At 39.8% G+C, this 19,930-nt stretch overlaps 1 pseudogene; it reads left to right on the top strand.

Moving 5' to 3' along the window:
• The first annotated feature begins 16,246 nt into the window (after positions 1 to 16,246).
• LOC149260257 (3'(2'),5'-bisphosphate nucleotidase 1-like) lies at positions 16,247 to 18,942 on the top strand (annotated as a pseudogene).
• Positions 18,943 to 19,930: the final 988 nt, after the last annotated feature.

The raw sequence follows: 19,930 nt of genomic DNA, 5'->3' as shown, positions 1-19,930 counted from the left end.
AAAAAGTCATGAATCTCCTTTGCAAAAGCAATATCCATTGCTCTTTGAAATGTTGCCCCTGCATTTTTCAAGCCAAAAGGCATCTTTACATATTTGAAAGTTCCCCATGGGGTTGTAAATGCTATTTTGTCCTGATCATCAGGGTGAACTAAGATCTGGTTAAAACCTGAAAATCCATCTAGTAATGAGATCCTTGAGGCCCCCACCACCCTTTGAAGAATGTGATCCATCTTGGGTAAGGGGTAGTTGTATTTTAAGGATACTTGGTTTAGATTCCTTAAGTCCACACACAGCCTGATCTCCCCTGTCTTCTTTCTTGTAGGGACTAAGTTTGAGATCCATTCCGAGAATCTGATTGGTGCTATGATGCCTGCTTTGAACATTTTATGTACCTCTTGTTCCATTGCTGGGAGAAGCATAGGATTGATTCTCCTCAGTTTTTGTTTAAAGGGCTTTTGATCAGGTTTGAGAGGGATAGTGTGTTGGATTACAGAGGTGTCATAGGACTTTAGGTCCTCATAGCTCCATGCAAAAACATCCTGGAACTCTTTGAAGAGGTCAATGTATTTTGGCTTTTGGTCAGGAGGTAAGGAAGCAAATAATTTAATTATCTTGTGTTTGTCAATTGTTCCTATGTTGCACTCTTCAATAGCTGCATTTAGGGGCTGCATTTTTGGTTTTCTGGAAATATCATCTGAATCAAAGATGTCCTCTAGTGGGGTTAGGCCTGTTGGTAGAAAATTGTCCTTTAGCTCAATGATTTCAGTTTCAGCATTGGACACTCCTTCTTCCCAGTCAACTTGTTGAATTTGCTGGATGTTTTCTATATTGAAAATAGTTGGATTCAGCATTTGTTTTGCAGTTCTAGGTGATATTTGCTGAGCAGTCTGTTGAAATTGTATTTGTGATGGACTTACTCCATCAAGTATTTGTGATTGACTTGCTGTCTCAAGTATTTGTGATTGACTTTCTGTCTCATTGTCAATATTTAATCCTGCAAATTCTTGCTGCAGAGTTAAAAAATGATTTATTTGCTTGTCATCCTCAAATACTTGCCGATCATTGATGTTGTTTGGAATGGATGGTCTGTGTTTTACCTCAGCCGTGAAACAATGGTGGGGCTCAAAGGGCAACTTGCAGGTACTTGCAAAGGTGGCTAAACTATGAGCATGTAGATTTTGGGTTCTAGGAATTTTAGTAATTTGGAATTCAGAGAAAAAGTTTAGTATCTCAGCAACAACAGACCTATAAGTCCTTAGTCTTTTGTCATTGGTGACAAAGTTCCCTTTCACTTGTTGGATAACTAAATCTGAATCTCCCATGATTGAAACCCTGGCGGCTTGTAAGAATTTTGCCAACTTGAGTCCTAGTAAAAGAGCTTCATATTCTGCCATGTTATTAGTACATCTGAAATTCAATCTATAGGCTCTGCCTTCTGCATGACTATTTTCCTTATTGTGTACCCAAACTCCAGCTCCTGCCCCTAATTTGTTGACTGAGCCATCAAATTCAAGGAACCATAGAATATCTTGTTGGGGAGGAGGCCTTATGATCTGTTCATGGGCTGGTAATGTAAGTAGCAATTGTGGTTTTTTCTCTAGTTTGTCTTCTAGGACAGTCCCATCATTTAATTGGATGTTCTTGACAACTAAGGTAGCAACACTATCAAATGTTTGATTGACTGTTGTTTCATGAGTGATACTACTCTCATTTGCATCTTCCTCTTGTATGAATATCTTGGTTTCAACTTCACCTTTGGAGGGAGTAGTTGTATCATTGAAGAGAATGTATGAGTCTATGTCTGAATGGACAGCATATATAGGAAAATTTTGAGGTTTTTATTCACTGCTGACCATGTACTTCATTAGTGTTTCTTTGTACAGTCTTTTTGGTTGCCCAAACACAGAGATGGTGGCATATGACATGTCTAATTGTAGGGAACCTTGGAGTTTGGCTCCCCATGATCTTGATAACAACATTCCATACTTAGGTGGGATATCAGCAACTACCACATCCATTAGGATTGTCTTGTTTGGGTATTGAACTAGAGAGACACATAAGTCTTTTATGAGACCTAGGCACTTGACTTGGCTGGAGTCAAAGGAAAACAGATCCTTGTATGGTCTTGTTATGTCTAAATTCAATCTCTCCATGACTGCTTTCGGCAGAAGATTGTGAGAGGCACCTGAGTCAAACATTGCATTATGTAGTATTTTGTCATGAATATGTAAACTGACATAGAAAGGCAGTACCCCTGTGACTACTGTTTTTCCATCCACTTCTGGGCCGAAGAGGAGTTCTGGGGTGTCATCCAGTACATTGACATCATCTTTGTTGCTAGTGAGTTGAAGGGACCTTTTGATTTGCAATTTATAGCTGTCATGCTTGGCTAATTACAAGAGAGGAATAGCTATTTTTATTTTGCCAATTTCGGTTTCTAAGTCAAAGGGTCTTTCAGATTGGGCCTTGTGGTTGTAGGTGACAGTCCTTTCCTTGTTCATTAAGTCTCCTTCTAGATTTTTATCTTGATTTTGAGATTTATCCTTTTTCCTCATCTCTTGAGGAGTAAAATTTAAATTAGGATGAGAAGATGAAGTGTCCAGAGACTGCTGTCTTAAGGACAGTGGCTCAGTGATTTCTTCAACAATCACTTCTTCTGTAGGTGAATTTAGTTTGTCACTAGGTTGTGTGACTATAATTCTTTCAGGCTGCTGATTATCCTTTTTCTTTTCAGGCTGGTTGACATTCACAGTTCTGCTCCTTAGCTTGTACTGTTTATGGACTTCATAAACAACAGTGTCATAGCCTTGTTTAAAGTCAAAGGATTCACCTGATTTAGTTTGGAACAATTTGATTTCCTCATCCTCATGATCTTCTTTTGTTAAGAAAACTTGACTTTCACCATCTAGCCCTATTAAATTAATCTCAGGATCTTCATTGGGCTCTGCTGATGTGGAAGTTTCTGCATAATTTTCTTGAAAAGGGGGTCTGATTTCTAGATCAGGGTTTGCCCTGCCAACGTTCGAGTTTGGATTTCTCCTAAAATTTGGATTCCTAGGAGGATTGTTTTGTGGTGCTTCCCATGATGCTTTTCTTTCAACTGATTCCACCCTGTCACCCAATCTTTTCATGCTGTTGAGTATGGCATCAAGCTTTTGATCAAAGGCTGTGGGTTCTTCTTTGTATATGCTTCTCTTTTCTAACCTTGCCCTGTTTCTTTTGGCAATCAGGTTTGCTTCTACTGTGACAGTAGCCTTCTGGGCGTCTTCAAGGGTCTCAGGTTCTCTTTCCTTCAACTGATATGCCATGTCAGAATCAAATCCATCAGGGAACTTGTACAAGGCCAAGTCAGGAGGAGGTCTTAGGTTTTGTGGTATTGCATTGTACACATTGTTGAATCTAGCACAATATTCCAAAACAGTCTCTTGAGGACCTCTCTTGATTGTTTCATATTCACCAAGTATGTGCAGGGGATATTTCTTCTTCTCCCATCTGGTAGTAAAAGCCTGATAAAGCTCATCAGGGGTCGTGATAGTATTTGCAGCAATCGACCTGAACTAGGTTCTAACATCACCTGTCAGGCTTTGGACAAAAATTCTCATCCTCACACTGTCATCATCTATCTCATAGTCTTCAAAGTGATCTTGCATCCTTTTAGCATGTTGAATAGCAGAGTAAGGGCCAGTGGAGTCAAAATATGTGATTTTGGTTTGGTAATCCTGGGGTAGAGCTGCAGGATTAGCAGGTAGCTGCAAGGGTGCATATCTATTTGCCATATTTGGAGGGTTGGGTGTATTAATAGGTGCTGCTGGGATAATAGGAACAGTGGGTACCACAGGGGTAACAGGTGAAGCTGAACCTAAAGTGTGGTTCAAGGGGATATGTGCAGTGGATGAAGATGGGGGATGAGGGCTTTGAGATGTAGATGGTGAACTAGGGGAACTTGGAACAGACCTAAAGAGGACTTTAAGTGGAGTAGAAAGGTTGGGAAAATCTGCAACTGAGGTCAAAACAGCAGGCTGATCCTGCTTTTGTTGCTTCCTGGTGTTTCTAGGGATGGTATTTGGATTATCAACAATGATGGGTGGATTTGGGTCAGGATTAGCCCTAGTATGCCGAGGATTTTTCTTAGGAGCCAGTTTCTAACTGTTTTTTAGGATTTTGTGGGAAATTTTTATATCTGAAGGGACTGGATGAAGATTTTGGAATAGTAATATATCCTCAGAGCTAAGATGAAGATTCCCAAAACAAGCTCCTCCTTAAAGCTGTTAATGTAATACAGAAACAGTTTGAAGGCCTCTTGACTTATTTCAGGCTTGATAGCAGCTTAAGGAAGATATATAGTAAAAAAAAAAACTCAAGCATTCCCCAGTGGAGTTGCCAATTATGTTAACACCCAGGTTGTTCCCTATGACTCCCAAGGGAATACGGCCGGGGTAACCACTAACCAATCTTTGGATTGCAGCTTCTAGCCAAGCTGTAATCAGAGAGGGCTCTCTCTTAATGATTTGTCTCTGTTCTGTTGGTGTTTTAGGCTAGCTGTGAAGTTCAACTTTGGTTTATTTGTTTGGTTGGAAAAGGTTCAGTCAAAACTTGTATGCTCTTACCAAAATCTTATATAACATTGGGCAATGGAGTCAGTGGTCCTTTGGTTTGGTGTGCTGTGTTGATACCGTAATGAAAACTGCAGAGCAGGATAATTGTCTGGGGAACAATGCTTTGAAATTGAGCTTGGGTGTGATATGTTTAGGATAAGAAAGGCACTTAAGGATCTTTCTGTAAACTGATATGAAAGAAAGCAATTGTTACCTGGAAGCATTGAAGAATTTCTAGATAATAGTCACAACATGGAATTAAATATAACATGAGCATTTAAGAATTCATGTCTGTTTTAATCCTGAAGAAAACATTTACAGCAATATAAGATTGAGCACAGGGTGTGAAGAAACATGTCCTGAACTATTCTTTTTCTTTATTGCTAGATATGATGAAAACATGAAAATGAAATAACATAGGAAAACACAACAGAGTTTAAAGAAAACATATCATTCCACCAGACAACACAGGGATTCTGCAACAGTGCTTAGATTATCAACAAGACACCAGAGTTCCAGGAAATCACTGAGCTAAAATTGCTCTTTGTATTAAACTTTTCTGAAAGTACAGAGTATACATGCCTCAGAGTAAAAATTACCAACCCCTTATGCGTTACTAAGGGGAGTATATATACAAATTTACATAAGAAAATATCTGAATGGAGAGTGAATGTTCCATAAATGCTCAGCTAACTGCTGGAGTGTAGCGGCTGAGAGAGTAAATGTTGTAATCACTTTTAGTCCCTTAGCTGTCAGAAAATGGTCAGAAACTGCTGACTTGGTGGCTGTTGGAGTTGGCTAAGGGTACACCGCCAAAATTTGCGCATCTCTTTATCTTTTGGCCAGCCGACGTAGTTTGTATGCTGAGTTAGCATTCATCTGCTTTTAATGCTAACTTTATCCTTCTGTTTGTCTGATAGTGACCTGAAGCTGGCAGTGACCCAACAGCTGGAGCTACTGTGGCAGAATTTGAAGCATTGCTTGCCACCAATCTTCCTTTGGCATCTGATGCCTCCTAATCTTTATTAAGGTCTCATCGGCCTCTGTATACCTGTAAAAATTAGGAGGAGTCTCAAAAAGGTGGTTCACTTCATTCTCAATAAAGAATAGGCCTCCTAGTTTATCATATAAGCTCTGTCCTGAGGGAGGCCCTGTCTGTTCAGATGTACTGCTAGATGCAGTAATCTGGTTCTCAATGTATGTTGCCATTCTGTTGGCAAATTGATCCTGGGAGACTAATTTTCCTACACCAGTTAGGAGGCTGGGCAGGCCTTTTGCTTGCAGTTCTGCCAACTTAATCCTGAATTCCTCCACCTCTGCTCTGATCTCATTACACTTCCTCTCCACAGCTTGTACATAGTTCCTGAGAGTGAGCACTTTCTTGGCAGTGAGAACGGCTTCTGTTCTGTTGGGGATACCTATAGCTGCCAATTCCTCCTATTCCTGCCTATTCAGGAAATCTATCATCCTGTTGGCCTGTTCTGGTTTGTTTCCCAGCAGTGTTTTGGCTTTATTGATTTCTGTGTGTGCTTGGCCCAACAATTCCATCTGTTGATGTATCGTTTTTATTGATTTCCATTGTTGGGTAATGGATTGGCCTATTTTGGCCCACAAGATTCTTTTTATTTCGGCCAAAGCTGTTACCAGGTTCAGTTCTTTTTCTAAGGCCTTTATCTTGTCCTGGAGGGCCTTTATTTCTCTGCGCTGCTCTGCCACAGTCACCTTAGACTTGTCATACTTGGAATCCAACTCTGCCAATTTCTCCTTGGCTTTCTTTATTTCATTGGCCTGGAGTTCCATCTCTTTGACAGCCTTGGTCAATTCCTCTATGCTTGGCCTGGCATCTTGGGCTGCAGTTGTGTCTGCTGCTTCTGTTGTGGGGGCCCCTACTGCCCCTGACCTTCCTGCTGTCGTGGAAGTAGTTGGAGGAGCTAGGGAAGTAGATTCTCACTGTTTATCTTGTATTGCTCCTTCCAGCTCTTTCTCCAATTCACGGATTCTCTGGTCCTGCTGCAATAGGAGGTCTAGTTGGTCCTCAGCCCATTTTTCCTTTTGAAGCTCGGCTGTTTGAGGGTGCTCTGTGGGCTGCAGCTTCAATCTCTTCCTCATTACATTGAGGTCATCATCTTTCTTCTTTAGGAGGGCCTTCACACCTGTTGGATCACTAGGATCATGTCCTAGGTCAACAATGATCTCCTCAAGAGACTTTATTCTATTGTCCTTGGCCTTAGAGGACATTCTCTCAAAATCCAGCTGAGTATTGGTGTTCTTTAGGGACTCTTTCAGCTCATGGGCCAATGTGGCCTTTTCAACCAAGGTAGCATAGACCATCTCCCCAGTCTGCTTGTGGAGTTCAATCTGGTCCATGGGATGTATATCTCTAGCTAGGACCTCCACCCTTGTTTTTATGAAATCTGCAGCTGTCTTAGGCTGCGGCCCTTTGGGCTTAAATTGACTGAATATCATTTTTTCTTCCTTGATGTCATAAACAGACATCAGTCTCTCTTGCTGGGCTGGTGTAGCATCTATGAACTGTTTGTAGACCTCAGCCCTCAATAGCTCATTCTGAGCCTTTATTTGCTTGAAAGAAGCCTTGGTGCTCTTGGGCTTCTTGCTTTGTTGTGAAGGAGAGGACACTTCCAAGCCAAGCTGTAAAGTTTGCTCCTGCTGAAAGGAGCTTGTCCCTGTGTGCTGGCTGCCCTCCTTGTCTCTTGCTGTACTCTTCAAGACATCTTCAGTAATGTCTTCCACCTTTGGGGAGTCTGCCCTTTGCCTTTTGGCTTCTGGTTGGTGGGAGGATCCACTGGGAGGAGTGGACTCTTCTCTTTCTCTTTTCATTCCCCTTTCTTCATGTGCTAGGGTCTGCAAAATTGGGGCAGTCAATGGCTCAGTTTGAGGTGGTGGTGTTTGCATTATGGGGGTTGTTGGAGGCCTAGTTTGTGGCAGTACCGTTTGTCCTTGTTGCTGCTCTGTTTGCTGCTCAGTCTGCTGCTCTGTTGGAGGGGCTGACTTTTCCTTTCCTGCTTCATCTTTTGCACCCATTATGCCTTTTCCTTTGTCTATCCCTGCTGCTGATGTAGAAGGTGCCTGTGGTGCAGTCCTTGTAACCGAGGTCCCTTCTCCCACTGAGTGAGGCGGTCTGAAAGGTACCTGCTGCACATAATCCAGGTCAATAGTCTTCTCAAGCTCTTTCATATTTTTAAGCATTCTTTCTTCTTCAGTTAGGTTCTCAACTAGAGTGTCCAGCTGCCATTCTTGTAAGTTGGCATATTTTTCTATGTGTGGGTAGTGGCAGTGCTTAACACCTAGGAGCCTATACTTATTTCTCCTAGCAGTGATGAAACCTTGAGGGTCATAAGGGACCCATCGAAAACTATAGGAGAGCTTATATTTATCCTTGAGGATCAGGTCTGCAGCTTCCCACCCTTCTTTCTTGTTCATGATGAAGGGGCCCAATTCATTTTTGAAATTAAGGTGGGCCTTTTTCTTGGAGCTGTGGAAATGGGTGAGGTCTGACTGAATTAATTGCCTGTAATACTCAAAGGCAAACAACCTCATAGGTACATATTTGGGGAGCCTGTATGGACAGAGCTCACATCCATAGATCCTGAATACAGTATGGTGTTCATATAGGTACCAGTCACCTATTTTATATTTCTTAGAGAGCTGCAGAGCTTTCTTGATCTCACTTGATATTCTGGGAGGAGGGGACTTCATCAGCATGCAAGAGATTGGGTACACAAATTGGTCAACAAATTCACAGTAAGTATAGGGTGAACTTGTGACTTTGTGATAAACTGAGGTCTAGAAGATAACAGATCTTCTCTCCCCTCTATGATTCAGCCTTCTGATGTAGCATGGGAAGGCTTCAGAATGATGAAACATGAACAGGTGGTAGATGTAAGCTGAGTATCTGAAGACCCCCTGTCTGTCTACTTTGCTCAACTGATCATGGATCTTATTTTCTATGAACTTAGCAAAGTTATACTTTCGGGCAGGGGGCTGGCGTGGGCTGTAAACAGACAGCAACACTAGCATGGCTTTATCCACATGCTCACTGTTTTGGTATCCCAGCACATAGGCTATCATGTCTAGTAACAGCCTGCCTACATCATTGAAATGTACATTCAGATAAGGGGGTGGCCCTGTAGGCTGGCACTCAGGTTTCATGAAGGTCCTGGTGACCTTTTGCAGCTCCTCACTGGTCATCTTGTCACCAGTTTCCAATAAATAACTCATGGAGAATGGGATCAGCAACTCTGTCTGATCAAACTGTAACATCTTGTTGATGGACTCAGCATTTATGTAGAAAAGGATCCTCCCTAATGGAGTATTGACAGCTCTGTGCTGCACATCATAGTGTTGAGCACATAGGTGAATGATCTCAGGGAAAACATTCACAGCTGGGAGACAGTAATAGGGCAGGTTTGACTCCCATATCCCATGTGTACCATGACCATCCTTATAATCTTCCCTCGGTTGAGTGAAGGTCTGCAAGAAGTCTCTTTTTCCCTCAAAGTCTTCAATGAGACAATCCTTGTCAATAAATGGCAAGGCCTCCAGCTCCTTATTTGTTTGACTTAGTGGAGCAACACTAAGGGAAGAGGATGCAGAAGCTGCCATTATATAATCTAAGTCTGTACAGGTAGAGGTAATGATTTGACAAGTCCTTAAAGACTTTAGCAGCAGGTCAACTGTAAACCCAGTCTGGTGTCCTCCTTTCAGTGGAAAATGTAAGCTGGCTTTTGTAGTTTGTTGTAAATTCATAGGGATGTGAATTGCTAAATGTCAAGTTGCAGAGATAGTGAGGTTTCTTTGGTAAGAATGCAGGTGGTCTGTACTTGGCAAAAGGGAACAATGTCGAGCACTTCGGGGGCAATTTTATGGTTTCAGCCCGTGGAATGACCGCTCCAATGTCAAATTATAGTTCAGGGATGGTGCAGGTAGCCCTGGCTTACTTTGGGTGATAGGCAGAGATGAATTCAGGAGTTTTACCAGTCCTTTAATGGTGAATTTACAGAGAATTGGAATGCATGGGCAAAAGTGGGAAAACTGGTGAAATACCTGGAAGAACTGGCTTGAAAGCTTGCGGGCCTGACTGTGGAGGCTTAATGCCGTCGAATTCTGGACTTGTAGCGGTTGAAATGTTGAATTTGATGGCTGGAGGACAAATTTCGCGGCAGCTGGTCGACAACGGCTACTTCTTCTGCGCGTGAAAATGACCGAAAACGGCTCATTTGGTCGTTTATAACGTTAAATTTGGAAAAAGTATGAATTTGGCGCTTTTCCGCCGATACGTCAGCATGACATCATGGCAGGGCCCGGGTACTGAGGTGACGTGGCTGCTGAGGTGTCCGCCAGGGTGGCAGGACATGGTGGCGGGTAGATGCGGTGGCAGGTCTGCGTGGAGGGCCACGGGACGCGGGGGCGGGCATAGGTGAGGTGACGTCAGGATGACGTGCCCATGACGTAGGAGGGAAGGTGGTAACAGGAATGGCGGTAAGCGGGTTCCCCGCACCACCTTTGGGCAAAGGCGGTATCGGGGAGGGGGGCTCCGAACAACCCCACTGCCTGCCACGCGTCCCCTGTACGGGGCAGCAAAAACCGCTTTCCCCGGACGCTAAAGGTCGGCAGGTCGGGGAACAGAAATGACCGCCCACCGTTGGATGATTGGTGGCAGGAGATCGACGACTGGCGGGTCCTCCGACGGATCGTGCAAGTTGGGGGGGACCCGCCGGCCGACTAAAATATTCGATTTAATATTTCGGGCGGGGAACTTTGGAATAGTGGGTTTTTATGGGTTTTTCGGGATTTCGCATAATTTCAAAGGGGTTATGGGTAGGATGGGGTTTCTATAGGGTTTTTTCTTTGCAGATGAAGGTTTAATGAGTGAAATGTTTTGAAATAGGGAGAGAGATGAAGTGGAGGTTCATCATAATGACTAGGTGTCATTTTGATTCCTTTTTCAGAGAACATATGGCTATAATGCCAAGGGGAGGGATATTTATAGAGAATTTGGGGTTTATACACCATGGTGTTAATACTAGTAGGGGAAAGGTAAAATAGGGGAGTTACATAATAGAATTAGAGGTTAATATGGATGAGGAGGGCAAATGAGGGGGATATCACTAAGTTTGTTTGAAACTTACTTAGTTTAGAGATTAGATCAAAATGAAAAGATTTTTACATAGGAAATGTGGCTTATAAAGGATGAAGAGCCTCTATAAAAACATAAGTCTTTCCATGAATTTCAACTCATGATGGATGTTAGGCATAAATTGAAAAAAGGGGGATAAGGGGGGTTAGACATGCTTCTTTGTTTTGCTTCTCTTATTTTTGACCACCAAAGTCAAGTTTTGAACTGAGTATCACTTCTGCAACCCCATCTACTTACCCAGCTACTTTGCCTAGCATTTTTTGTTTCTTCTTGTAGGGTGCACTTGGACTTGCAAACCCTTTGTGTGCCTTTTCTTTTGTCTGGCTTTTTCCTTCTGATTTCTATCAAATTCTACCCTTATTTCTTCCAAGGTCCCATATTAAACTGTTGGGAGCCTTTATTCTCTACCTAAACTACTTGTCTGCCAAGATTAAGCAGTTTGGACAGACTTCTTTCTCTATTCTACAACAGGAAATTTAAACATGGCATGATCCAGATTAAGCTATTGGACCATCCATCAAAATTGAATCCTTATCAAGGTATATACACACCTTGTTGCCTTATGAAAATATGGGATCTTTGCATCATCAAAGCAGAGCATATTTGGACCTTCTATAACCAATCATGAAATATGAAACCTATTGATATAGGTAGCAAACACATGGTGCCATTGATGTGAACATAAACTACTAGCCTTCCAGGGTCTAGATATTTCAGACAGATTACCTGCTCCAACATCAAGTCAAACAACTGTCCTATGACATTGATGGTTGGGTAATCTCTCTTGCGCCTTCCTAGACGCCTAAAACAATTTTCTTTGAACAACCTATTGCATATAGGAACATCTTTTATGGCGTGGAGAAGCGGTATCTTAACACATAACTATTTCAGTTCTCCTAGAAGTTCAGTTTCTTCTAGGATAGGCTGTGTTGTCCTGGAAGTCTCTCAGGAAAGGGTGGAATTGCTTTAGGTTAACTTTCCTCTTTATCTTCCTCAACCTCCCTAGGTGGAGGTTGTCTATCTGGGATAACCTTCCCAGAATGCAGGTTAATATCCTGAATCTCCACAGCATAAGTTGGCCATGATGGTGCCCCACTATATACTTGTTGAGCCTATTTATTGTTCGGGTTTGGGTTTGGCTAGGTAGGAATTTGCGGTTGCCTTAGTGGAGCAGGAGGAAATGGTTATGGTTGAGCAAGTGGTGGAGGCAAAAGAGTGGGAGGAGAGTTGTACTAGGGTCTCCACCCCTAATGAGATGCATTCCACTAAGGTTGTGGTTGAGCATAGGGTTGAAATGAATGAACGGTTGGTTGGGCCTGATATTGAGATGGAAAGGACCAAGGAAGAGGTGTGGACAAGGAACGATGAGTAGGAGGTCCACAATAAGGTATGGAAGTGACTTGGTTGGGGTTGTAGTATGCCTGAGATGTCCCTTGCATCCCCTGCTCATAGGTTCTAGGTCCATGTGGTCTCCTTTGGTTCATGAAATAGAGTGGTTCAGTGGCTCCTTTGGCTCCCCGTTATACAACTTTAATTTTGTGCAAGGAAGGGCACTTATCTATAGAATGATCTTCTTCAAAAACTCAATAAACCTTTATAGAGTTCAATGGACATTTGTTCCTAGGATGCCTCCTGGTGCATCTAGGACAAAAGATGGCCAAATCCCTCTCTGCTTCCTCTTGTTTCCTTTTGATATGAAAGGTGTTCATTTGCATGGCAAGAGTCTGCAACATCTCACTCTTGAATTCTTCCAACATGTTTCCAAGTTCACCTTTAATGGATGAATTGGATGAGGAGGAACTGGCTATGGGTTGACTCCCCCTACCTCTCTTTCTAGCTGCTCTAGAATGGTTTCTAAAAATAGTCTTTATGTCCTCATAAGGTAGTCGGTAGATGTCTCCCCCAACCAGTAGATGGAGGGTGTCTAGAACGCCTTCCGAAATGCCCCTGAGCAGGACCAACTTCAAAGACTCAAGGTCAAGTGTATGCCTGGCCCTTTTGTAACTGAGTTGGAACCTCTCTTCATAATCTTCCAAGGATTCGTCACTTCCCATGGTCATTCGGAAGATTTCTTCCTTGGTATCTTTTGACCTACAATAGTCTCCATATTTTTTATTAAAGGCATGTTGCATCTGATCCCAAGTTGTGATTCTATTTCCAGGTAACCCCATGAACCAGCACAATGTTGCTTCGTTGAGAGTAGAAGGGAATAGTTCCAACTTTTTCTCATCATTTGCATAGTCATAGGTTCGATAAATGACAACAAACTCAAACAAGAAGGTGTCAAGATCTTCTGTAGTCATACCATGGAAGTGAGGTAGGGTTGAAGGACTTATATTCTTCATTTTGGTGTCCCCATTGGTCTCTCGGATGGGAAAGGCACCCTCTATTCTTTCTCCATTCCCCCTATCATTTCTATTTTCAGCCATTGGCTCAGGAGGGGTGTTTTCTTCTTCTTCTTCCCCTATAGGTTCTTCAAATATCTCTAGTTGTTCACCTAAAGATTCTTCTTGGTCACTGCCACCGAAGAAGAGAGAAGGTTGGTTGTGTCATGTAGTGGGGGTGTTAGGCAAGAATTTTCCTGAATTATCTCTATTCCTATGAGACATGGAAGGAAATATTTCTGGTTGGTTTTTGTTTTTTCACTGATTGTACCTACAAAACTGAAATTGATTGAACAAACAAATTGCAACTAACTAAAATGAACTTGCTGAAATGAAATTGTATAACTGAAGAGGAAATCAAAAGAAATGCAGAACTAAAAGCAAGGAAATGACTAATGTACTTTTCTAAAATGGAAATGTGCGGAATTGAAAAGGAAAGCGAGGAAATGCAAAAACTAAAAGAAACAACTATTCTACTTTTGTTGAAATGGAAATTGCATAATTGAAAAGGAAAGCAAGGAAATGCAGAAACTGAAAGAAACAACTATTATACTTTTACTGAAATAAAATACTTAGCAGAATGTTATGATAGAAAATAGAAGAAAGTAGTAATCATAAAATACTCTGATTCTTCCTCGGCAATGGCGCCAAAAAGTGGTGAGCACCAGTATTGCAGCAATAATGTTGCAGCTCCCGGGATGCCTGCTTTACTCTTATCAATCCGGTAGTTCATAACAAACTTGGAAGTGACGGTGTTGTATGCACAGATACTAGTTCTTACTACATGTTGTCACTTGATCAGCTAGCGTAAGATCACTAGGATTTCAAGCCAACTTATATGGATTCCATTAGAAGCTCTATGTGTGATGAAAGAAAGGAAATCTTACTCTACAGAGGCTACTCTACTTACAGAAAGGAAAAATAGACTAAAATGTAAAGTAAACCTAGCAAACCCTACTTAACCAACTAATCCTATTTTTGGAGAAAGGAACATGAACACCATGAAATGAATGCCATTACCTGCTTAAGGAAGTAAACAACATCTACTCAAGCTATTTCTAGAAGGAAATGAGAAAAAACATTTTTTGGATTTTTATGTATTTTTTGTGAAATTGTCATGCATGCAATTTATTTGTTTGTGAATGTGGCAATGATTAGGTGGAAATGGAGGGTGGTTTTAGGACTTCAGAAGATGTAGGATGGTGTGAATGGGTCGTGGGAGGTCTCAGGTGGCTTTCTAGAGGATTTTCCCACAATCAAAATTCAAAAGGAATCCTATAGGAAAATCTATAGGAGGCTGCAGGGGATCTACAAGGGGTCTACAAGAGGTCTACAGGAGGATTCCGAGGGTAGTTTTGAAGGTTTTGAAGGTGTGAGAGTGGGTGGAAAGAGTAGTTGAAGGCTGGTATTATGTGTTAAGGCACCTGGGGTTCACCAACGATCATTAGGAGAGGGAAATATGGTCGGGAGAGAGGAATAAATCATATGGAAAAACGCAGAAAACTAAGGCAGATTTGAGGTGAACTTTGGGCGACCTGTAGGACATAGATCATGGAGAGAATGTGATGGATGATAGGCTAACCTCCTATGAGAAGATATTTTCTTCAAAATAACTTACAATCAAACAAAGAGATCAAGCAAGCAAGGAAATTAAGTTCATCAAAAAATAGAATTTTGCATCAAGCTAATCTAAATTATGAGCTAGGGAAGAAGTGCTGAAAAATGCTATAATGAGAGAAAGCATGGAATAAGACTTACAGGAAGGATAGAAATGGTCATGGTTAAAAATATCTAAAGCACATCATTAACCTTCTAACAAACTGCAACACTAGAAATCCTATGGAGAAGTAAAATCTATGTTTTTGTGGCAGCAAGAGGGTCTTGACCTTAGTTCATGGTCCCAAAGAGAGGAAAGGAGTCCAAGGTGCTATTTTTGGCCTTTTGTATCTTCTTTCTATCATTGTTCAACCTTCTATAGAAAACACAAATGGAAACAACCTTCTAAATCACCAAAAGCAAGCTATTCTTAACCAAGGAATAAATTCATCTAACAACAACTAATCCATAAACTGACACAAAGCATATAAATACAAACAAGAGGAGCTTGGCTACTTGGAATGGGCCCTAACCCAAGAGCTTCAGTGCTCTGAGGTAACTCAGTTATAACTCAAAGAAGATCTCATCTTTATTATCAAAATAGTAATAGTATTACATGAAACTGTTAGCAAACGTAAGCTCGAAGTTGAGCAGAGCAAAGCTGCAACAAAAATTCAACAAAAATTCGACCAACCACCTAGAGAGGCCCTAGGCCTCTCTACTTATATAAATGAAGCTTCCAACAGCTTCCTCAAAACTGGGGAGGCTTGGCTCCCAAAACTCGAGATAAACATAAGTTATCCTCCACTTTCTCGACTGCCTCCTAGTGCATCGATTTGGCTGTTTTCGCTTTGAGCTACATGAAGGAGAATTCGAAGTGGGTAGTAATAAATGATGGGATTCCCTCGTATAAATCATCTCCTTTGTCCACTTTGAATTATCGCTGCCAATTGTCCATTAAATCTTTCACTTTGTATTCAAAATTCAAGAAAAATATGCATTAAACACATATTAGACTCCATGGCATCATAACCAACCCAACTCACTCCATAAGCATAAATATAATAAAAGAAAATGTAGTAAGCTAAGAGAATGGTTGATTAAACTATGTTAGGAGGAAAAATGAGCCCATATAATTACCCATTTATGGGGCTCATCATCTAGATAACAAGTTCTTATTAAGATGCTTTGCAACTTTCTAAACAAGAGTACAAATGAAGAAGATCTGTAGGTTTGACTATAATGATCAACACTTTATTTCTTTGAGTTGTATATGGAGGAGTTTTATGCACTTTTCTCTTTCCGAAGTTTGTATTTGACTGCCCAATGAGATTGTGAACTTCAACTGTTGTTCTATTGTTATAGGATGTTTAATTTTGATGAAACAATTGCAATTTTTATATTCTCATCTTTTGCACATCAGTTGTTAATGTACGGGTTATATATGTTTTTCAATCATAAATGTGAGTTTAATTTAATGGATATTTTATTATTAAACTATTTCAGGTTCTTGAGCTTTAGTTATATTTGTACTTGAAAGGGAACTACACTCAAGATTGTTTTCCTTGGTTGCAGAAGAGGTATGGTTGTTTGAATAGCACATTCCTTCAGATTGCAACCATGTTTTCTTTCCAAATTTTTTCTTATGGAAAGGAATGGTTTTCATATTTCTATTAAAAAGAAGAACAATTATGTTCTTTCCTTTAGTTAGCATACAAACAGTAGTTTTTTTAGGTTTCAAATAATATACTTAAAACTTGTGTATTTCTATTAGGTTTTAGGATATTTACAGAAGAACGATCCACAAGATATGGTGGAATTCATTACATCACTTGTAAATGAAACCATTTATAATGATGGTACCTATGATATTTCTCCATCAACAATAGGACATGTACTTGCAATGATAGGTAGAGATAAATATGAAGGAGGGCCCCATGGTCGACACTAGGTTTTAGGTCCCATTGATGGGATGAAGGGGTAAGCCATGAGAATGTGCTATTGAGCTATAATGTGATTTATCTAGATTGTAGGTCCTTACCTTATCTTTTCTAAATGTGGTTGCAACTTTTCTCTTGCTCACCAAACCAACATTTCTCTTCATTCCTTACAGCTCTATGTTCCCTTCTTGTCTCCATTTTTTATGTTGCAGGGAGAAACCTTGTAGTAACTATATGGAAAGTTCATGCATATATTAGTTGTTATTATTCAAATAGAACTAATTTCATGTGAATCAATGTCTAATATATATGTCCTACTTGTATCATCTAATCAACCAACATAGAACCATCTTAACTCTTGATTTTTAAGGATTAGGTGGGACCAAAGATAATTTAAGATGAAAATCTCACTTGCTTCAAAGATCTAGAGTTAAGATGGATTTGTGCTTGAATGTATTTATATCTCTATGTATTAGCTTTTAAAAGCATTCCAAGTGAACTCAAACTTGGTTAACCTGGCCGAGTTCACTACCTGCCATATAGGCTCACCCATCTATTTAGTTCAGAGGCCCAATTGGTACTGAATCGGCTAACTCAAAGCATGGGTCAGCTAGTTTAGTACCAAACTAACCCTACTTATAATAGTAAAGGGACTCCACCCATCCATTTGGCTCAGACCTCTCTTATAAATTATTGAGCATTTGTGAGCATGTCAAGTTTTGGAGCACCATTGAAGAACAGTGATCTGTCCCAAACATTTGTACCCTATTTATTTAAACTTTCATACTTTCAGCCCATTATCAATTTCAAATTTGAATTTTGAAGTATAAATTTTTCATAATTGGAAGTTAAGATATCATTTTTAATGTTACATATTCCAATTTTCAGATTGGAATTTTACCATAGCCCCAAGAGTGAAAGACCCTGCATGGATCCATGTCGATCTTGTTAATGAGCAGTTTATTGCCTGAAATGCATTAGGGGGGTGGGAGAGCCTAGGTTGCAAGAACACTTGGCTGGTATAAGAGGCTAAGTTTACCCATGCATGGCCCCATTAAAGGAGACTGGACATATTATATTGGAATTGCAAAATCAACTTGTAAAATTTGAAGAAGACAAGGCTAGCAAAAGAGAGATGGATGTAATATGTTTTTCAAACTTTAGAGTCTAGAGGCCATTTAGAGCCCCATTCGTTAATAATGATGTATTTTGTTGTTGACATTTATTGTGCTCTATTCTGCTTGGTGAAATTTTTAAAGTTTTTGAGATATTCAAACATTACATGGTATGTGCATGAGCGGACTTTATATATTTTGTCACTAATGGCTTGGAGTATTTAAAAATAGTCTTTAATTTATACCTTAGTATTTTAAGTATTTTTTAGTAAACCAAGTCCATGAAATCAAATCATTTTGTGTCAATCTAAGTTTAAGTGGGAGTTGAAGTTGACCATCGATTGATTAGAAGTCAGAGTCAGAGTTGGAGTCCAAGTTGACCCTTGACTGATTCTGAGTTTGAAAACAATGATCTATACACACAAACACACACATAAATATAATTTTCATATTTTATTTTAAATTTTCTTTCTTACTTTATGAAATCTAATTTTCTTTTATATTTTAATTTACAAGTGTTACCCATGGATGCTATAATCTCATACAAACTGGGCTGTAGAATGCACCTCACCTCTCTCAGTGTTATAATTCATTTCTAATGAGGGTTTCACAATTCGTGTTCATTTCTTATTTCAGTTTTCAAGGTACTATGATATGTCAGTCATTGAACATTTACAACACTTTTTCTTGTTACGTTATTTCACTATTTTGATTAAGGAGACCAAGTTATAGTACATATTTCTTAAGGGAGACCAATATGATGTAGCCTTGGGCTTATTGGATGAAGGAGAAGTTATTTTTGGTGTGTTGGCTTGCCCAAATTTTTCTTGGACAATAGTTAATATCAGTGTTCCCCCTTCAAATGATACAATTGGTTGTCTTTCTTCTGTAAGAAATGGAACTGACACTACTATGCAATCATTGGATGGTTCTATATAGCCTAAAAGGGTGCCTAACACATTCATTTTTAGCCAATCATAATATTTTGTTGGGACTGATATTAACATCATATTTGATATTTTTGATTTATTTCCATCTGATATTCAAAGTTAATTGAATGTACTTTTCCATAGGTGTATGTAAGTGCCAGAGAAAAGTCTGAAGAAACATATTTCTTTTAACCATACAAGGAAACACATAACATGCATGACTTGACAGCTACAATAGAGAAGGTATGTTTCCATTCAGTTCAAGATCTTGTGATATTCTTTTGTGGAGTTGGAAAATTTCCATTTGTTACGGAATTGGGCTCTAACTTTTCTTAGATGTCATGAAAAAGGGGTATATCTTCCGTCAAATTTATCCAATACTTGCATCTTTCCTCATCTGTTGAGATAGACCACAACCATGGACCATCAAGGTTACTAGGACTTCCACCTACTTTTGGATGGGGTAGATAACTTTGTTGGCTACATTAATTCAATAAAATGTTTTTGGATGATTTTGAACCTAGTTTTGTGCATTGAAAGTTCTTTGATTTGACCACATGACCACAACCCACTTGAGAGGATATTGTGTAGTTCACATCAATTTGTGTTAATATACAATTTAACAGTTTGTTTATGTGATAAATCCTGACATTCTTGTGAAAATATCCTTGACAGATCCTGGGTGTAAAAGCACCACCAATTTGAATATATAGTTAGGAAAAATGGCAAGGAGTGATGGAGAAGTATATCTTCTCTTTCCTCGTTGAGGCTATCATGAAAATATTTTGGATCATGAAATCAGTTGTATTGTAATGCATGGTGATTCTATAATTTTTATTTTGTCTACCCATTTTGTGAACTGTTCTTTTTCAACTACTTATTCCCATGTGGTACATTCCATGAATGAGAATTTTTTTCTATGATTTTATTTATTTCAATAGAATTGGATGAAATTGTTAAAATTACTACATTTCAATCTAATAAATATGCTATTATGATGAATGTTTACTATTATCATGTAATTTTAGATGGAAAATCTGTTTCATGTAATTATTGATTAATCACCAAATTGTTGGGTAGTTATATCTACCAACTCAAAAATTATGTAATTTTTTTAACAATGTGATATGCATTCATCATGGCATGTGTTTATTGAGGTTGTGTTTCCTGTTTTTCTTCCTTAAGTGGGTTACAAGCCCTTATCTACTGTGGTA

This window comes from Pinus tabuliformis, chromosome 6 (assembly GCF_031772625.1).
Source record: "Pinus tabuliformis cultivar Carrire ecotype Pingquan chromosome 6, CPIR1, whole genome shotgun sequence".
Lineage (NCBI taxonomy): Eukaryota > Viridiplantae > Streptophyta > Pinopsida > Pinales > Pinaceae > Pinus > Pinus tabuliformis.
The sequence above is the reverse complement of the archived record's forward strand: the minus strand, read 5'-3'. Positions and strand labels throughout refer to the sequence as shown.